This window comes from Piliocolobus tephrosceles, chromosome 1, assembly GCF_002776525.5.
Source record: "Piliocolobus tephrosceles isolate RC106 chromosome 1, ASM277652v3, whole genome shotgun sequence".
Lineage (NCBI taxonomy): Eukaryota > Metazoa > Chordata > Mammalia > Primates > Cercopithecidae > Piliocolobus > Piliocolobus tephrosceles.
Genome location: NC_045434.1, coordinates 34,578,355 through 34,599,950, shown reverse-complemented (window position 1 = coordinate 34,599,950; position 21,596 = coordinate 34,578,355). Strand labels below are relative to the sequence as shown.

The following is a 21,596-nucleotide window of genomic DNA, read 5'->3' as shown; positions in this document are numbered from 1 at the left end:
CTCTATAGCCATTAAACAACAACTCTCCTTTCCTCCCTTTCCCTAGCCCTTGGTAACCACCATTGACTTTCTGTTTCTATGAGTTGACTGCTTTAGATACCTCATAAGTGGAATCATACAGTATTTGTCTTTTTGTGTTTGGCTTATTTCACTTAGCATAATGTTCTCAAGGATCATCTATGTTATTGCATGTGACAGGATTTCCTTCCTTTTTAGGGCAGAATAGTATTTCATTGTATGTATATATCACATTTTGTTTCTCATTTGTCTGTTGATGGACACTTGGGTTGCTTCTACTTCTTGGCTGCTGTGAATAGTGCTGCTGTGAATATGGCTGTGCAAACATCTCTTTGAGAGCATGCTTTTAATTCTTTTCGATATATATCAGGAGTGGAATTGCTGAACCTATTTTTAAGTTTTTGAGGAACCTTCATACTGTTTTCTGTAGTAGTTGCACTATTTTATAATCCCACCAGCAGTGCACAGGGGCTTACATTTCTTCACATCCTCGCCATTTGTCACTTATTATTTTACGAGACTAGCCTTCTTAATGGGTGTGACATGTATGTTGCTTTTTTATGATTTCTTTTTCTTCTTCTCTTTCTCCTCAGCCTGGCATGGGAGGGCAGGATTGTGGTGGTGGGATTTGCTGGAGGAAACATTGCTTCTGTACCAGCCAACCTTCTGCTCCTGAAGAATGGCTCTGCCATGGGCCTGTACTGTGACTGACACAAAGAAATGAACTTTCCCGTCTTCTCTAAGAGCCTATCTTCAGTGCTTCAGTACTGCCAGCAAGGGCACATCCAACCATATGTCGGAATGGTTTGCAAGCTGGAGGAGGTGAGACACACTTAAGGGATGTGATGCAGGTGAGGCCAGGAAATAATTTATGCAAGCTACTGGGCAGTTTATCTCTGGATGCTATAAATACTTTTTTTTTTATAAAAGGAAAAGATGAAAATGCAACACAGAATAGTGGGATTGCACAGGTGTCAGAGTCACAGGATTTTTCCAGCCTTCGGGTTGTATGGCTGTAGACTCAGGCCCAATGTGAATCTGAATCCGTGAAGGCCACATGAAGCCGAAATTTGAGGGCTCTGTCTGCATCACTGCTCGCTCAGATAGAGGAAAGTTATGGTTCTTTAGAAAATGATTTACACATGTTGATATGAACTTTGAACTCTACAACATACAAGCCTAAGAAGAAAGTGCTTGGCTTGACCTTTGGTTTTAAAATATAGATGCTTTAAAGCACAACCAGATGATCTAAGTTGGGGTTCTGTGAGGAGAACACTAAATCATGCCTGGCATCATAAGACTATAATTCATCCATTAGTCACTGTAGTTAATTTTGTTGGCTATTCACTCCCTTTTTTCCTTCCCCCCAATCTCATTAATGTGGCTTAAACTTCCTCCAAAGTGTAATTGTGAGCATGCATATGCAATATAGTTGTAAATGTGAATCTGTTAGGCATTCACTGTGAAGTCTTTATTATTTTTTTGACTTAATTTGTTTTAATGTTCAAAAAACTGTCATGGTAACTCTTGTCAGCCAGAGATGGAGGTGATATTTTGTTCAAATGCAGATTAGTGGAGCCCAAGCTGTTGGTGCCAGACTTCATTGCTCACCAGCCTTCCATGGTTGTTTCTTCCTGTGAGGAGACACATTCTTTTCAAACATGGCTTATTTTCTTTATCTGTTTAGTACGTAAGTCAGGAAGATGGTGTTGAATGGTGAAGAGAACCTGACTGGCCAGTAGAAAACTGGTTGGATGCCAGTCACAGCTTCATCCCTCTAGCCATGTCATTTTGTGGAAGTCCCCTTGCTTTTCTGACTTTAGTTTCCACCTCTCTAAATAAGCAGGAGGATGTGATGAGTAGTTTTTAGACTGTGCTGCAGGAGCCACAGCAGGGATGTGGGGCTGGGGCAGCAGGTGTTGATGTGAGTTGCCTAGGCTGTGGGACCCCATCGCTGCTGGGGTTTGAGTGGCTGCACATTTTAACTACTTTTTTCAAACTTTTAAGAAGAGGTCTTGTGGCTTAAAAACTTGAAAATCCCAAGTTCTGGGTCCCCGTCCATCCTGTGGCTTTTATCATGTGACTTCTAACCTGAGGCTATACCTGTTGATAAGGGATAAGGACAAGTAGGCATACAGAAGTGGAAACAAGTATCCATTTGAACTGTCTCTTCTCTCTCAAGGTCTTTTAGGTGCCATTTAGGCAGGAAGGAAAGCCAGAGGTGGATTATTGTTTTAATTATCCCCGTTGAAATTCTCTCTCCTCTGTAAACATGAATTGACTATGTAATTAGTAACCACCTGTCAGCTTCCATTTGCCCTTCTGCTTTCCAGTGAGGGCTCTGCATGTGGGATTTATAGAGTTGTTCTCACTCTGCTGCCCTTGGTGTAATCGAGTGGATCTGTAGGCTGTGCTCCCTAACACATTTCAAGCATCTCATTCGTATACCATCCATTTACCATGTCTTCTTTTTCTGTTTCTTTCAATATGCAAACCATTTAGAGGATTCATAATAGGAATGACAGCTCATATACATTAGGTGCTTACTGTGGGTCAAGAACTATGCTAAACACTTTGAGGTATGCCAACTGGATTATATTTTACAGATGAAAGAATCAGGACTTACAGAGGCTAGGCGCCCTGCCCAGTGATAGGTAGGAAGTAAATCTAGTCTTGGTCCATCTGATGCCAGAATTTGGGCTCCTTATGACTGTGTCAAACTCCCTCCTCAAATAAGCCAAGAAGTCACTTCCAAGAAGCCTTATTCTATAGGATGCAGTTTATCTATTTATCATAGAATTATCTGTGTGAAAGACATTATTTTAACTATGTTATAGTTATACTGTTATATTTTCCTAAGCAATACCAGAATTTATATATTTTGTTCTTTTGTTCTTTTGAAAATGAAGATGGTTAAATGAATATATAATTAATTTCACTGAAGCCTGGGTAAGAAAAATATTAAATGAGTAAATCAGTAAATGTGTAAATTAGTTAACATACTGGAAAAATTTGTTTGTCAGGACCTGTTTGGGTTTGGAAAATGACCACTGTACTGTATATAGAGAAAATACTAACTAAAAAGCACTAGTGTTTCTGACTGGCTTGCATTTTCTCCTGAATGTGTGTGCTTGCAGATTTAACCTTGATAGTTGATACTAATATGACCACAAGCTTTGCACCATAGATTTTTGAGTAGGCACAGGGTATGAACTTCTGTAGGACTCTGCTTCTCCTTTATTTACTTGTGATTACTTCTTTAATGCCTGTCTTGCCCGTAGAGCAGAAAGTCTGTGCAAGCAGGGCCATGTGCTGTCTGCACCTCTGTATCTCCAGCTTCCGGCAGGCGCTCACATGGCTGTTAAAGGAGTGTGGGGCTCTGAGCTCAGACCAACAGCATTCAGACGCTGGCTGTGGGCAAATTACACATCTTTGTGCCTTAGTTTTCTCATCTGTAACAGGGGCAGTAATATACCCCGCCTCCTAGGGTGATTATGAGGATTAAGTAACATGACACATGTAAAAGCACATAACGAATATAGTAACTTTTAAAAAGCATAATATATTTCCATGATAAAATATGGAGTTGAACTTTTTTCAGTTCCCCTCAACTATAACATTTTTGCTTTGATGTCTCAGAGGGAAGGATTATAAGACAGTCTTTAGATTTTGAATTCTACCTAGAATATATTATTTTCTGAAGGATCATGTCTATGCTGTGGTGAGTGGATCACGAATTGGTTCTGTGATCTGTCCAGAGGAGGGCATTATTTTGATGTGCAGTGTGTTTTCTGTAGGGAGTTGTCCCTGAATGTGTCAGTCTGACATGGTATTTAACCTCACAGATCTGAACTTATTTATTATTTAAAGGTCAGGTGAGATCATCACATGAACAGATGGATAGAAATTGTTAATGGATAGAAATTGCGTGAAATTTTCTCAGTGTATCTGTGGCATATTCTTAAAAATGAAACTACTCTTTTGGTTTAGAAGGTCTATTAGTTATAGCCCATTGTTCTAGACTCAGTTTGTGGAGCTCCTCGTATCTGCTGGCCCCACCTGCCCCAGGCCTTGGCCACTTGTCATGCTTTTCCAGTGATGACTCCTATAGCTCATCCTACAATTCATACAGCCCAGACCACTATCCCTAGGATGCATCTCCTAACATCATTGATTGCCTTGTGCTTTCCTGGGTTGGGAGCTGATCCTAGAGGCAAGGCCGCCATTGTGTTCATTATACGGGAGCATCTGCAGCTCTGGTATGGAGGTTTGATCCAAATGGACCTGTTGAAGCTTCTGGCTTCCTCAGAAACTATATACAGGGTCTGGGCAATGCAGTCCAGAAGTACGGGTACTTCATTCCATTGGGCAAGCTTTTCATTGGGAGGAATGAAAGGAGATAAATTGTTTGCCTTTTCTCCTCCCTGTTGACTGTTTCATATGGCTGCTTTATTTATTTATTTGAGATGGAGTTTCATTCTTGTTGCTCAGGGTGGAGTGCAGTGGCACGATCTCGGTCACTGCAACCTCTGCCTCCCGGGTTCAAGTGATTCTCCGCCTTAGCCTCCCGAGTAGCTGGGATTATAGGCACCTGCCACCACTCATGGCTAATTTTGTATTTTTAGTAGAGTTGGGGTTTCACCATGTTGGTCAGGGTGGTCTCAAACTCCTGACCTCAGGTGATCCATCTGCCTCGGCCTCCCGAAGTGTTGGGACAATAGGCGTGAGCCACTCCACCCAGACTTTTTTCTTTTTTTTGTTTTTCTTTTCTTTTCTTTTCTTTCTTTCTTTCTCTCTCTCTTTTTTTTTTTTTCAACCATTGCCACTACCCAATGGCTTCTCTATAGAGGTCACATGTGAAAAACAGCCAATTACATGTCCCCCTGAAGCTACAACCAATTAAAAATCAGTAACACAATGCCCTGTAGTTTCTCTCCTTCTTTCCTTCGTTTGCTTTACTTTTTCTGTTACCCTTGCCTCCCTGGGATTGCAACCCTCTGATGCATTAGGGCATAACTTTTGATTAGGTTCTATTTTCTAAGGGCTCATGCTGATGCTCAACTTCAAAAATTTATTTATTTTTATGTTTAGCACCTCATTGTCTGACTTTTTTTTAAAAAAAGTTAAGTTTGTTGAGATATAATTTACATATAATAAAATTCACGCTTTTTAGGTGTACAGTTCTCCGAGTTTTGACAAACCTACACGGCATGTAGCTACCCCACCACAGTCAAGATATAAGAACATTTCTGTCACCCCCAAAAGTTCCCTTATGTGCCTTGTAATCAGTCTCCTTTTCCTGCTCCATGGCTACTGGTAGTCACTAACCTGTTTTCTTCCCACTTAATTTTTCCTTTTCCAGAGTGTCATATAAATGAAATCATACAGTATATAGCCTTTTGAGTTGGTTTCTTTCTCTTTACGTAATGCTTCTGAGGTGCACCGTGTTGCTGCATGTGTTGGTAGTCCATTCCTTTTTATTGCTGAGTAGTATTTCATTGTATGGATGTACCACAGTCTTTTTCATTCACCAGTATGTAGACATTCAATTATTTTCAGTTTTTGGTGATTATGAATATATCTTCTATAAACATTCATGACAGGTATAGACATATGGTTTTATATATTTTAGGACTGAGATTTCTAGGTTATATGCTAAACGTATGTTTAACTTAAGACAATTTACACAGATGTGTAATTGGTTTTACTTTTCTCTTCATTTTCCATTGTTGCCTAGATAACATCATGAAGCAAGAATGATATAAGGCAAGGATTGAATTGTAGCTGCTTCTGAATGATAACTTTAAAATAAATCTGTGCAGAATTCTAAAAAGAACAAATGTTGATACCCCTTCAAAAAGAGGCAACTTCGATTATATCAGCAGCTCTTTATGCCTCGGGTATTCAGAAACAATTCTGTTTCAGTTTCTATATTCTGTGATTTTGAAGAGAAGGCTGATGTTACTATATTCCTATCAAAGCCTGTATCACACAGGTTTTCTATTTCTTTGGCTGTATTCTGGATTCGAAACTGGTGCTCTGGCATACAAATGTGCCCAAAGGTGAGCTCTGTGTTTTAACATTTTGGGATTTTGCTTGTACTGGTTTGCTACTACACGTTTAGCTTTTAATAAATTGGCAAACTGTCTTCCAAAGTACTTGTGCCATTTTGCATTCCCTGTGTGTGAGAGTTCCAGTTGCTCTGCATCTGCCAAAACTTAGTCTTGTCAGTTGTTACCTTGAATGTTAGCCATTTCATTAGGTTTGTAGTGGTATCTAAGATTTAGATAAACTTAGATCAATGATGTGATGAATATAATTCACCTATAACAACGTACTGCTAACCAAAAGTTTTTGCCTTTTAGAAACTATCCCAATTCTGTAGGCCAGGATTGAACCTCCTGGTTCAACAGTATTCTCTGTTACAGAAGTCACAGAAATATGTGATACATTTTAATAAAGACTTATATGCACAATGATTAAAATTAGCTTGAGCATTTGAAGGGACAGCTTTCTTTTTATGTTAACATTTATTTGCAGAAGATCCTTGACTCCCTTAGGATGCCAGGTGAAAAGTATCACTAGCTTTAATATTATTTATTTTCTCAAGTATTTTCTATTGTTGGACTATGACACATCTCTGGGAACAAGTGATTTCTAACTGACAGGGAGAGTGATGCAGCTGTGAGTCACCTGGAAATGACGGACGGGGGGATGAGCATTTCAAACATCTGTCTTAGACCTCTTCCACCTCCTCGTCGAGAGTCTAAATTTGCTTAGATGGGAAAGGTCTCTGTAAGGCACAGAGCTCTGAAAGACAGAGGTTTTTGAAACCAGGAATCTCATGCGGCAGAGAGATTGCCATGATTGATTTGTTCCTGTACTTCTTTTTCTTTATTTTCTTTCTTTATTTATTTTGGAGAATCTCAAATGGAAAGGGTTGATTAATCATAATCTTCATTACGTTTTCATTGTTGGGCCATGGAAAGCTGATCTTTTGTTTTTATGTCTGTATATTTATGAATGTCTGTATTTACTTATTCCCTTTACCCTCATTTCCCACTGCCTCTCCCCACTTTTTCCTACCTTCTGAGCCAGTCTGTGATGAGTTGGATATGTATCTTTGGATTCACATTTCCTTGTAAAACAAAGAGTTAATTTGTGTGTTAATTTCTTTTTAAGTTACATAAATGGTGTTATGCACTAGACCTTGTTCTGTTTCATGTAACTCACTCAGTGCTGTCTTTTAAAGATCCATCTGTGTTGCCGTTCCTGTATCCAGTTCATTGCTTCCCACTGCTACATCATGGTGCATGGTATGCATCCACCACAGTTTACAGATTCATTCTCTACTGATAAACTTTGAGGTTGACTTGGTGCCCTAATCAAGTCATAATAATCAGTATGGCGGTAGACAGCCTTATTGCACAGCCTTAGGGACTTGTGCAAAGGTCACTTTGGGGTTATTTTCCCAGGTGTAGATTGTTGGGTCATAGAATGGATGCATACTTAATTTGACTGCCAGTTACTCTCCAGAATGACTCGACCAGTTTATGCCTCTATCAGCAGTACGTGAGAATTCTTGTTTATTTGTCACTCTGTTGATATGTTCAACATTCAGAACTTTGCCAAACTGATAAGGTGTAAAGTGGCATTTTACTATTTTAATTTGAATTTTCCTGATTTCTAATACATTTAAGTATCTCTTCATATATTTGGTATCCATTCAGGTTTCCAGTGCTTTGAATTGCAATTTAAGCTCTTTGTGTAGTTTTCTATTTGGCTTCCTGTCTTTGGGTTTTGTTCTTGTTTTTTGAGATGAGGTCTTGCTCTGTCACCTAGGCTGGAGTGCAGTGGCACAATCATGGTCCACTGAAGCCTACCTCTGGGCCTCAAGCAATCCTCCCAAATTCAAATGACTTCCCTCCTCAGCCTCCTGAGTAGCTGGGATTATAGGCGTGTGCCACCTTGCCTGGCTAAGTAAAAAAAGCTTTTTAATAGAGATGGGGTCTCCCTGTGTTGCCCAGGCTGGTCTCCAATTCCTGGGCTCAAGCGATCCTCCCAACGTGGCCTCCTAAAATGCCGGGGTTACAGGTATGAATCACCATGCCTGGCCTTCCTGTCTTTTTCTTACTAAGTTGCAAATGTTCCTTGTGTAATCTGTGACTCTCAAACTTTGATGTGCATACAAACCACCTGGGAATCTTGTTAAGTTTCAGATTATGATTCAGCAAAGACAGGATGGGGCCCAAGCTTGTGCATTTCTTATAAGCTCCCAGATGATGTGGAAGACTGGGGTTCTTGAACCACCCTTTGAGTAGCAAAGTGCTAGTTGTTAGTTTGAGACTTTGCAAAAGTCTCCTTCCACATTTGTCATGCTACTATTACTTTTGTCTAGATTTAATTGCTTTTTGTCTAGATTTAATTGCTTCACAGCTCTAAAAAAATCCTCTGGGCTCCACATAGTCATCTTTACCCCCAGTCCCTGAATCCCTGGCAGCCACTGATCTTTTTACTGTCTCTACAGTTTTGCTTTTTCCCGAATGTCATATGGCTGGATTTAGACTGCATGTAGCCTTTTCACACTGGCTCCTTTCACTTAGAAATATGCACTTGAGGTTCCTCCACGTCTTTTCTTGTCTTGATAGATCATTTCTTCTTCTTCTTTTTTTTTTTTTTTGAGTCGGAGTCTTGCTCTGTTGCCCGGGCTGGAGTGCAGTGGCCGGATCTCAGCTCACTGCAAGCTCCGCCTCCCGGGTTTACGCCATTCTCCTGCCTCAGCCTCCGGAGTAGCTGGGACTACAGGCGCCTGCCACCTCGCCCTGGCTAGTTTTTTGTATTTTTAGTAGAGATGGGGTTTCACCGTGTTAGCCAGGATGGTCTCTATCTCCTGACCTCGTGATCCGCCCGTCTGGGCCTCCCAAGGTGCTGGGATTACAGGCTTGAGCCACCGCACCCGGCCGGATCATTTCTTCTTATCCCAGAATGGTATTTCATTGTAGAGATGTACCACTGGTTGTTTTTCCATTCACCTATTGAAGGACATTTTGGTTGCTTCCAAGTTTTGGCAATTGTGAATAAAGGTGCTATAAACATTTATATACAGGTTTTTATATGGACATAAGTTTTCAGATCATTTGGGTAAACACCTAGGAGTGAAATTGCTGGATTGTATGGTAAGGATATGTTTAGTTGTGTAAGAAACTGCCAAACTGTCTTCCGAAGTGGCTATACCATTTTGTATTCCCTCTAGCAGCAAATGGGAGTTTCTATTGCTCCACATCCTCACCAGCATTTTTTGTTAGTGTTTTGGATTTTAGCCATTCTGGTCGGTATGTAGTGGTATCTCATTGTTGTTTTAATTTTCAATACCCTAGTGACACATGATGTTGTGCATCTTTTTATATGCTTATTTGCCATCTGTATATCTTCTTTGGTGAAGTGTCTGTTCAGATCTTTTGCCTGCTTTTTATTGTTAAGTTTTAAAAATTCTGTGTATATTTTAGATACAAGTCCTTTATCAGATATGTGTTTGCAGAGATTTTTCTCCCAGACTGTGGCTTGTCTTTTTATTCTTTTAACAGTGTCTTTTGCAGAGCATAAGTTTTTAACTTTAATGAAGACTACTTACCCATTTTTTTTTTTCATGGATTGTGCTTTTTTGGTGCTGTATCTAAAAACGCATTGCTAAACCAAGGTGACCTAGATTTTTCCCTATATTTTCTTCTGGAAGTTTTATAGTTTTGCATTTTACATTTAAGGTCTATGATCCATTTTGAGGTGGTTTTTGTGAAGAGTGTAAGGTCTGTATCTAGATTCATATTTTTGCATGTGGCTATCCAGTTTTTCCAGCACCACTTGTTGACAGACTGTTCTGTCTCCATTGAATTGCTTTGCCCTTTTGTCAAAGATCAGTTAACTGTATTTGTATGGGTCTATTTTTGGGCTCTCTATTCTATTCCATTGATCTGTTTGTCTATTCTTTCACCAATATCACACTGCCTTGATTACTGTAACTGCTTTTAAATATATATTTTGTAAACTTGTACTTCCTTAAAAAAGATTCAAGATAGATTACAATTTCAGTTACACAGGAAGTAGGATAATTTTAATAAAAAAACAAAAATTATTAAACATAAAGATACGGATTCTTCTGCCAGTGGCTCCATTCTTTCAAAAGCTGGAAAACAAAGCACTATTACAGTGGCGTATGGACAGGCCTAGGGCTTTTTAGCATCTGGCATTTATCTGACAACACTGATAATTACACATTTAGACAGAGAGAAATACTGAGGTTATTCTTCAATGTTTTTGTTTTCCTTTGCATTTGTGATAACTAGTTAGTGTTGCATAGTTATTTATGGTTCATTGGAGATACATCTTAATACTTTAGTTATTTTATTAATTGATACTGCATCAAATGTTTGTTGAAATATCCATATATGCAAATCTGACCACATTCTTTTGCATTTTGTTTTAGGTCAATGATGCCTTCCTTCATGTGATACAGGGGAAATCCATGGGCAAGGTGCTTCTCGCTGTTAAATAAATCCTCACCTGAGCAGCAAAGTTAACATGTCCAGATCAAAACTCCATGTCTTTCCCCAAAACCTGATTTCCCTTCTGTGTTTCCAAAGGTGTTACCACTTTCCTTACTAATCCAGGTTTAAAATCTTGGAGTCACCTCTGATTCTGTTACAACAGAATCAACTCCTAACTAATATGATTATATAGTTTATTGTCCAAACCTTTTTGAGAGTAAAAGGGTGCCATTAGTAATTGCATCAGGAAAACATATCCCAGGCAAACCAGGGTATATGGTCAGTCTACTCAATGCATTATGAAATGCAGTGATTGCTGAGTTCTGTCATTCCCACCTCTAAGATATCTCTCATGTCCATATCCTCTTCTCCATTCTGACTAATTAAGCCTCAACTGCTATCACCAGTGACCTTCTAACTGCTTTTCCTACCTTTAAGCTACTCTCACCCCCTCCATCCTTGTGATGTATTATTACCATGGTGATCTTCCCGAAGCATAGCTCTGACTATGGCCCATTTCAGAAAACTACAGTGGCTCACCATTGCCTGATCGTGGAGTTCAGACCCCTTGAGCCAGCATTTCATTATGACTGTGATTTTTCCCCGCACCACTTTCCAGCCTTAAGTATGTACTGAACTTTCCTGCCTCCCTTATTTTGCCCTGCTTGTGCAATTTTTTCCACCCTCCATCTCTGTCAAACGTAAGCCTTCCTGAACTCTAAGACCTGCCTTTGTCATGTGCCTTTACCCTCAGGCAAGGAGCAGTCTCTTCTCTTCCTCTTCTACCTTCCTGTAGCTTCCCCAGGATTTGTCACATTCTGCCTTGAATCATAGGGAACAACATGTGTAGTGGAGTGAACACAGGCCTCTGAAGCCAAGATATGAGTTTAAATCCCAGCTTTGGAGGTGATTACTTAAGGTCTCAGTGCCTTCATTCTTCTCCCTATATAAAGTAGATATTACAATATCTAACTTAGTCATTGGGAGCTATACATGCAGTGATTGGGTAAAGCACCTGGCATATGGCAAGCAATTAGCAAATGCTGGTTACTTCTACTTCTTTCTCTTCTCTTTTCCCAATGTATCATAAGTTCCTTGAGAGCAGGCACCATGTCTGATTTACCCTTGTATTTCCCACAGTACTTCCCATAATGAGTTACCCTTAGTAAATAGTAAGTTGAATTGAATTTAAATTACCTGTAAGTTTTAAAGTGTGGGATTAAATTAAGAATATGTTGCCTTGGAAACACCCAAATGTCTATCGATGGATGAATGGATAAACAAAATGTGGTATATACATAATGGAATATTATTCAGCCTTAAAAAGGAATGAAATTCTGACATGTACTACAATATGATGGACCTGGAAGCATTATATGTGAAATAAGCCATACAGAAAAGGACAAATACTATATGATTCCACTTATATGAAGTACGTAGAGTAGTGAAATTCATAGAAACAGAAAGTACAGGTTGACATCCAAAATCTGAAATGGGAAATGCTCCAAAATCTGAAACTTTTTGAATGCTGACGTGATGCTCAAAGAAAATGCTCATCAGAGCATTTCAGATTTTGGATTTTTGGATTTGGGATGCTCAACTTTTATCCCAAAATATAATGTGAATATTCCAAACTCTGAAAAAATCTGAAGTCTAAAACACTTCTGGTCTCAAGAATTTTGGATAAAGGAGACTAAATGTGCAACATGTAGAATGTTGGTTGCAAGGTGGGAGGGGAGAACGGAGAGTTATTGTTTAATGGTACAATGTTTCTGTTTGGGAAGATGGAAAGTTTTGGAGGTGTGTGATGGTTATGGTTGTGCAACAGTGGGAAGGTACTTAGTACTGCTCAACTGTGTACACTTAAAAATGGTAAAAATGATAAATTTCATGTATGACAACAATAAAAGAAGTTTTTTAAAAATCATGTTACCCTCTTTTCTAAGTGAATCTATTCAGGGAGGAGAACAGGGAGTGTGTGTAGCGTGCCTAGCTTAGGTTGGAGTCAGCTCCAGTCTCTGCCGGTGTCCTGGTTTGTTGGGAGAGGTCCTGTACTTTTGCTGGGTGCTAAGCATTGTGCTCTATTCCTCCTACTGCATGAGTGATAATTCTCAGAAAGGAGGAGGTGGCACGAGGATAAAAACAGGCACCTGACACAACAGGGAGATGTGGGTACTTCCACTTATTCTTGATGAAGCCCGCTTCCAATAAATGTGTTAAGAGGCTTTGTTTAGAAAAAAATATATGTTTTTTGAAGAATAGAATGATAAAATAGGGATTAACATTTGAGGGAAGAATTCGAGATGGAGAAATTAGCAGAAGGAAGAGGGAGGAGAAAGATGTCAGGGAAATCACCCACGTGTGTGTTGTGGGCCACGTGATGCCTCCATGAGGGCCAGCACACTTGCTGCCGCCTCTTCCGAATCTCAGCGGGTGTGTTTCAGCCTTCTGGGAGCTTCGTGCCCTGTGATTCCATTTCATAATAGGCTTCTTCTCACCTCCCTTCCCCCAACCCCATTTCATCTTAATATGAACTACTTTTATATTTAAATGAAAGTTGGTTTTCAAAAATATTAAGAAAGTAAAGTTTGAGCCTTATTTTAGAGTTTTCTAACACCCTTTGGCATAACTGAAGACACGCTGGATAGATCGTGGGAGAGAAGACAAATCAGGATTGGGAAAAGTGTATGAGCCCAGCCGGGAGCTGCCTTTTCCGCTGCTGAGAGCTGATCAGTAAGTGTCACAAGTAATAAAGATCTATTGTCCCCAGTTCACTAACATCAAAATGACTTAAATAGAAAGAGACAGTCATTTAGGAGAGTGAGTTTTTTCCGATTTAACAAGTTTTGGTTAGAACCCCTAATGACCTGTTCTCTGCTTGCCTCTGTTCCTGTTTCACTGGAGTGATTTGATTTGAAAGCATTTGACTCATATTTTAGTCATCGTTTGATTATTCTACCATCTGAGCCATTAGTTAGTCTGAAAAAAGAATCAATGCAGCTCCAAGTGACAGTATTTATTCTATATTCACAGATTTTTCCCAGCTCGTCCTTGTAGGCTGCTGCTGGAAGAATCATGCCCACACGCCCACCTCCCCTTTTTCAGTAACTGTGGGTCTCTCCACCTGCACATACTTCTCTCCAAACCCAAATGAGGTTTTCTGCCATTAGCTGTGAAATGATCCTATTTATGCACCACCAGTATATTTGTCCCTGCTCCTTCCTCTGTAATCTGTGTGAATTTAGAAAACGACCTTTTCTATTTGAGTTTTGGTAAAGATAATAAGGGCTGTTATTTGAGAAGCAAAGGATAGTGAAGTGCCTTCATGTTTTGTATTTAATTTAAAACAATTGGAGTAAACTAAGAAAAATTCATTCTATTATTTCGTTTTCTTATTTTTCTTCCAAGTTGATATATAGGAATCAAGGAGCAATGACTGTTTTTTCCTTTTCTTGAGATGGAGTCTCACTCTGTCACCCAGGCTGGAGTACATTGGCATGATTGCAGCTCACTTCAACCTCTGCCTCCCGTGTTCAAGAGACTCTCCTGCCTCAGCCTCCTGAGTAGCTGGGACTACAGGTGCACACCACCATGCCTGTATAAATTTTGATAAATTTTGTTTTTTTTTAGTAGAGACAGGGTTTCACCACGTTGGCCAGGCTGGCCTTGAACTCCTGACCTCAAGTGATCAACCCACCTCAGCCTCCCAAAGTGCTAGGGTTACAGGTGTGAGCCACCGTGCCAGGCCAGCAATAACTTTTCAAATCTCTTTTGTTTGTAAAAGTGATGTGAGGGGAAGACCTAATTAAATAAACAAATTCTGGCATTTCCATTTGTTCTCTTCCATTTTGCTTCTTCATCAGAGCTTATTGGTAGATTGAAGGTCTGACGTGGAAATTAACTTGTTTCTAGAACTGTATCCTTGTTGAGGAATCATGTAAAAAGTGGCTTTTTCACCTCTTTCTCACTGTATTTAGAAACTGTCATTTTCTTGAACTTTGGTGAACTCCATCATCATTTTTAAAATGGCATTGTTAAAATAATTACAACAATACCATATGGTCACTGGAAAAAGTCAAACAACCCAGAAATTTATAAGTAGAAATTGTTATCCTATTCTTCCTCTTTCTTGTCTTATTTCCATTTTCCAGGGAAAGCACTGCAAGCAATTTGTTGTTAGTCTTGAGTCTTGCAAACCTTTTTAAATACAGCCCCCACAACCCCCCACAAACAGAGGTTTTTTAAAAATAAAGATATACGTATATAAGTTTTAAAAATAGTATGCATACTGTTCTGTAATGTGCTGTTTTAAATTAAAAATATAGACATCCATATTAGTATAAAGAGTTATCTCTTTTTAGCAGCTGCTTAGTATTCCATAGTGAGGAAGTATATAATATATAATCATTTCCTTATTAGTGAGCTTATTCGCATAAGCATTTATCGATGTGCCTCTATGTGAGCAAAAGTTTAAAAATCTAGTGGGGGAGACAGACATTAATCAAATATACAAAATCATGCTAAACTGGTGCCATCCAAGGTCTAATGGAGGAATTCAACTCAGGAAGGTCAAGAAACATTCCCTGAAGAAAGACCTTTGAGCCTCTATCTGAAGATGGAAGCTGCTAGGAATTTAATCCTAGAGATTTAGATATGGAAGAAAGGGAAGAATATTCCCGGACCCTGTGGGTAGTGACAGCACAGTGAATAAAGGGAGCTGAAAGAAGGCTGGTGGGGCTGAAGCTTGAGAAGCGAAGGCAACTATTGTGAGATGAGGCTGGCAGTGGTGACCAGGTTAGGCAGGGATGTGCAAACAAGTTATTTGGGAGTTTTGACTTTACCCTAAAAGCAAGGGGTGCCATTGAAGTGTTGTAAGCAGAGGTAGAACGGGGCAGCACGACCAGAATGGCCTTTTGGAATCCCTTCAACTATAGTGGGGAGAAGGGATTGGAGAGGAAAGGACAGCTAGGAGTTCATTAAAGTCCAAATGAAAGATGGTTGTATCTTGGACTAAGATGGTAGTGATGGGGAAGGAGATAAATGGACAGAAGGGAGAGCTATGCAGGAGATGAAAATGAAAGGACTTGATGTTAAATTGGGTATAGGGATAAGGAGGAGGAAAGGAGAGGGAAATGTCAAGATGACTTCTAGCTCCTAGATGTTTGAGAAGAGGGACATCAAAATTGGGTTTTGGCAGTGGAGAGGGGCTATGATGGGGCAAAAGGTTAAGTTTTGTAAATATTGCGATTTACGGTACATGTTAAATACCTGTCCGGGGCTCAGAAGAGAGATGTGGCTTAGAGATACAACTTTGGGAATCATTTGCATGAAGGTAATATTGATGCCTGTGGTGTGGCTGAGATTATCCATGGAGAGTGTGTAGAGTGAGAAAAGAGTAGGGTATAGACTGGCCTTGAACATGTTTCCTTTCAATAGAACCATGGAATATTTCATAACTGTGCTGTTTACCACTAAAAGTCTTAGAAGGGGTAGTTTGGTGATTTAAAATAAGTGCCAGGTGAATACAAGGAAGGATGCATTGCGCAGTTGCAAAAGCACCATCCTCTTAATGAAGGGCCAGGGACTGGGGCTCTAATTCCAGCTCTTTGATCTTGGTCTAGTTACCTTTTTTACCTTTTTCATGTGAAAAATAAGGATCACATGTTTTCTCTACCTTGTGTGGTTCGTGTGAGGGTCAAATGAGACAAGGTATGTCAAAGTGCTTTGTGAGTTGTTTTCATAATAGATTACAAGGTTGACTTTTACCAGTGTATTTAAATTCATTTCAGAGTTCATTTCATTTTATTGGAGCAAAAAATGTATATTTTTTTCAGCATATGCTGGGCTGACATGGAGCAAAAGAATCGTTTGATTTTTAAAATGGTCCCTCAAATATTTTTACATTTTAGCTAAAGTCATTGTGCTCTTTTATACAGAAGAATAGACAGAGTGATGGGAGCCCAATGATCTGATGTACCTCAAAGAATTACAGAGCCAGACAAGGTCTAGAGAAGGACATGTAAGTTGATCAAGAGGGTAGAGAGCATTCTTTGTGGGTGATGATAAAAGAATTAGAACTTTTCATTCTGGAAAGAAAGACACAGGCTGAGGGGGGAATATGATTGAGATTTATAAGATAATGAAAACCTAGTATAAAAATATGAACTTATTAAATCCCAGAGCATAAGAGCTAAGGACAACTTTAACATTTTAAAGCAGTAGTTTTAGGGCAAAGCAAAAATAGCACTTTTTAACAGAAGAAGAGTAAACATATAGAACATATACAACAAAAGCAAATATTGTAAGAGATTTATATTGTTAGAGGATAGATTCATAGGAAATTATAAAATGAAACCAAAACTATTTGGTTAAATCTCCCTAATCTGTTAGGATGATGATAGGGAATGACTATTAAACTTACCTGCCTCTATCTGGCATCCTTATCTACATCAAGATTCCTGAGTGTACCTGCTGGAGAGCAGAGAGCACAGAATTTGGGCTCAGGGGCCTGGCTGCAAGTATTACCTCTGTGACCTTAGAGAATCATTTCTCTTCTATGTACCTCAGCTTACTCATCTATTCAAAAAAAGGAGGAGGGAAGGTAGTATCAACTAACTATTATGAGAGATTCAAATGAAGCAATGTTTCTGAAAGTGTTTTGTCATTGATAAATAAGTTTATCCTTTAAATTTAAGAATTTCCTCTTTTATTGTATCATTTCCAATTCTATGCCCTTCAGGTAGGATGAGCTTTACTGTGCCCTTCCTGACCCTAGCCTAGTTAGGGAGCAGTACTCACAACTCAAGAAATAGAGAGGATGGAGGGCAGGGAAGAATCCCTGGTCCTCTAGGGAGGTGGAGAAAGTACAGATACCCCTTTTCTGATACCCCTTTCCCTTTCTGGGAAGATCTGGTGGGTAAACTAAAGAACTAAAGGTAGGGAGAACTTTGCAAACATCTTTCTTCTCCTTTGGATGTTTTGGGTGATAAGATGCCACTTAAAAGATGGGGAGTGTTTAATCTTGGGTAACTTCCAGGGTTCTTATGGATCTTAGGAACCCTGAAAAAGGCCAGTACAGGAGCTGGATGAGAAAAACCATGGGGACTGGTTTCCTATGGCTATCATTGGTTTAGGATTTAAGGGAGAGAGAAAAATATTGTAGTTCACTAAGGTGGGAAAGCTGATGGAGATCTGGGAGCAGGGGAAGCATGTCTTACCAGGAGGATCCTTTAAGCTCCATGTGTATCTCTTGGGAATATGACTTTGACAGAGGGGGTACACGGTCACAGGAAGAGAGAACTGATAACAGATAACTTCCTATCTCTTCCATAGTAGATATGAATTACTTCACCTGGCTTTCAAGCACTACTTCATGCAATCTCATCTGATCTTATTTCCCATGTGGCATAGTGGAGAGAGAATGGCTCATGAGCTAGGAAACCTTGGATTTGAATTTTTGCTTCACCACTAATTAGGTCTGTGAGCTCAGTTTCCCATGCATAAAATGATGATAATAGTAATGGCCTTATCATTGGGTTGCTACGAGGATCAAATAAGGTTATATTTGTGAAGCACTTAGCATAGTGCCTGGCACATCATAGACCCTACCTAGATAAGTGCCAGCTTTTGTCATGACCCACCAGTACCCTCTTCTCTAATGAGACTGATTGCTAGACTATGAGTTCTATGAAAGTGGAGATTGGGATGCACCTTGTCCACCATGCTGTCTGTGGTGCATGCCAGAGCCTGGAGGAACAAGTCTCCCTGTACCAAGATTCTGTCATTCCCTTTCTGCGCAAGCTGTATCCATTCAGGGCCCATTTGAAGGCTCATTTCCTCAGCGAAACCAGCCTATATTGATCTTTCTCTCCTCAGAACTCCCATAGCAATTCAGTCCTCAGATCGCCATAGATTCGCATATTTGACTTGCGGCATTGTATCTGTTAGTCCTGTCCTTCAGTGATGTTCAGCAAACGGTGAAACTTGCTATGATCCAGGTCTTGGATTAGAGATGCGACCAAGGAGTCAATACCTTAGATGTGGGACTTCTATTATATCTGATATTTTTCCCCGGCATGGGATTCAGTGCAGGAAAGTGCCTGTCTTGCCTCAGACCTGAGGGAAACCTACTGTTTTCATGTGCTGCCTTTGACATGTGACACAGTGGGGTGCTTTGCAGGAACCTTTCCCTTTGATGGAAACATATTTTCTGGCGTTTACAACTAGAGTTCCTTCCTCATTCCTAGAACCTTTGACTTGATGGAAAACCTGTGCAGGGAGTTCATGTTATTGCTAATTTGTCACAATAAACATAAAACAGTGCTCAGAATATTTTTTTCAATATTAACACAGCATTTACATGTCAGAATATTTTTCTCAATATTAAACAGCATTTACATGTCAATTAGTGCCACTTTCACGTAACATACCACGCTTGCTTAAAAGATTCCCCTTCCTTTCCTTTTGTTCTGAAAATTGCGAGAGCCAGTGGTAGAAGGTGAGGTTTGCTGAATTTCTTCCCCCCTTTTTTCTCTCAAGAAAGGGTGAAGGGCAATGCCTCTCTGGAGGCAGTGTGAGGAAGTGACACTAGCCCTTGCACAGGATATGCTTTGTATTTCTGCTCATGTCTCGGGTCCATTTTCTGATTCCAGGCCACCCTTTACAGATCTGATGGAACCAGGAACTACTGTGATCCACCAGAGATACCTCCCTACAGCTTCCAAGTCAGGGTCAATAACCTGCTCTTCCCATAGAACAGTTCTCTTTTGACTTTAGCTTGTAAAAATTCTGATGTATTTATTAATTTCATTTTTATCCTCTCTTTTGCTTCAAAGGTTATCTTTTTTAAGTTAAAAATAACCACAAGGAGACCTTGTGATCCTCTTCTCACTGACCCAGATATTTTAAGAGCAGTTATTTTAAGAGACTGACAGCCGCTTCTCATCTGGGGATTCAGGCCAGCTCTCAGGAGCTGATGAGCTAAATGTAATAATAAAATATTAATCCTATTTCCCATACATGAACTACTCTTCTTATTTTCCCTTACCTATCCAGACCCTACTCATCCTTCAGGGCATTGTAGAAAAAGCCTTGGAGTTGGGGATAAAGACTTGTGCTCAATTCTCGACTTGGAAATTTTTGCTATCTGACCTTGGGCAAGTCACTTCATGTCTGTGAATCTTGGTTTCTTCACCTGTAAAAGAGGAATGCTGAGACTCTCACAGGGTGAATATAGAGGGTTTAGGGTCCAGCCAGCCTGGTGACTGGAATATACAGAACAGAAATTCTTACCAAACTCCAGAAAGCCCAATTTGAGTAATCTTTAATCTTTGATCTCTCCTATTTTTGTATTTCTGTGTTATTGAGTCTATCTACATCATGCAATTTAACAATTAACTCTACCGTGTCTTTAATATGTGGCTCTAGTTTCTTCACATCCCCAACTAGTGGCTAAGCACAGGAGGGCGCTGTGCATTTTATTTTTCCTGTGTTAACATTGCAATAGCAGGCACTTAATTCTTGCTAATTGATGGATGGAGTACATTACCCATTTAACGAAATTTGGGTTCTGCCACACAACACAGGTTATTTTTGTTGTCTTGATGGATTCAATTTCACTGATTGTTGCTAATGATGAGCTAGCAGGACGTTTGTTAGGCTTTCATTCTCTTGTCATATTGTGGTTTCTCATCAAATATATGCAATATGTGTATTCAAAGACACTGCTGACCTGCTATGAATAGAGAGTTGACTTGGTTACCCACTGTGGGGATGCGTTTTCCTGGTGGAGCTTTGTTTTCTCTCTCAAGCGGGTTTGAGGAAGCCCATGGAGCTGTGTGTGTGCCTGCTGAGACTGTCTTTCCCCTGCCCTGACACAGAGGGCCAGAAAGGAGGCCTATGGCTGACCCTCTTGTGGTTGTGACACGTTCTCAGTGGAATTCACAGTGGCCCAAAGAGCTGGTGTCATTTAGGTCCCCATCCCCCAAAAGATATGCTGAAGTCCTAGCCTGTGGCATATGTGAATGTGACCTTATTTGGAAATAGGGTATTTGCAAACGTAATCAAGTTAAGATGAGGCCATACTGGATTGGGGCGAGGCCTAAATCCAGTGTCTGCCATCTTCGTAAGGAGAGAGAGGGATGTGGCTGCACAGAGGGAAGATGGCGGTGTGAAGATGGAGGCAGAAAGTGGGCTGATGCAGCTACAAGCCAGGGAATGTCAAGGCTGGTTGGGAGCCACCCGAAGCCAGAAGAGGCACGGAAGGGTTCTCCTCTAGAGGCTGCAGAGCGAGCGTGACCCTGCCCACACCTCAATTCTAGACTTCCAGGCTTCAGAACCGTGGGAGAATACATTTCTGTTGTTTTAAGCCACAAAGCTTGTGGTAATTCGTTATGGCAACCACAGAAAACTAATACGCTGCCCAAGAGTCTAAATAAAATACAAAAGAGAGGCTCTAATTAGAATAGGTTACCCACCTTCCCCTGAAAGGCCTTGGTCCTAGTCCCTTTGTGCCCTACCTGGTGATTACCTGAGTATAAGGTTCCCGGGTCTTTCCCCTACACGGCTCTGTATGGTTCCTTATTTGACTTCATCTCCCAGGCGCCTGACCCCCAGCCCCTTCCTCTGTATCCTCAACCTCACTGTTACGCTCTAAATGATGCCCGACTAGCTCCTGGGGACAGGGGGACACCCCTTAAATGTACCGGGGCCTGATGGTGGGGTAGGTGTCCGCATTGCTCCTCATGGCCACTCCCAGGCTATTGCTTCTCCCTAACCCTCCCCCAAGCTTGGAAGCACAGGCCATGGGAATCTGGGTAAGCCTCTTGTGCTGTGGCCTCCCACCAGCCTGCTGTCACTCTTCCTACTGAGTGAAGCTTTGAGCCCCTGTCAGCTCTCCTTTGCTCTTCTCACCTCTTCTCTTGGTGATTGCATTGTCCACAAGTCAGTCGGTCCCACCCCTGGCTGCACTTTACAATTATCTGGGATTATCTGGGAAGATTTTAAAAATGCCCGCCATTAAGCTTCTCCCCTCCTCTT

General features: G+C 40.4%; 1 pseudogene across 1 annotated transcript in view; it reads left to right on the top strand.

Annotated features, from left to right (window-relative positions):
* LOC111555312 overlaps positions 1-12,426 on the top strand; it is a 44,595-nt pseudogene extending 32,169 nt beyond the window's left edge. The window contains exons 10-11 of the transcript XR_002735491.1: positions 612-840; positions 10,499-12,426. The product of XR_002735491.1 is annotated as a quinone oxidoreductase-like protein 2 (transcript). The remainder of the gene's footprint in view (positions 1-611; positions 841-10,498) is intronic.
* Positions 12,427-21,596: the final 9,170 nt, after the last annotated feature.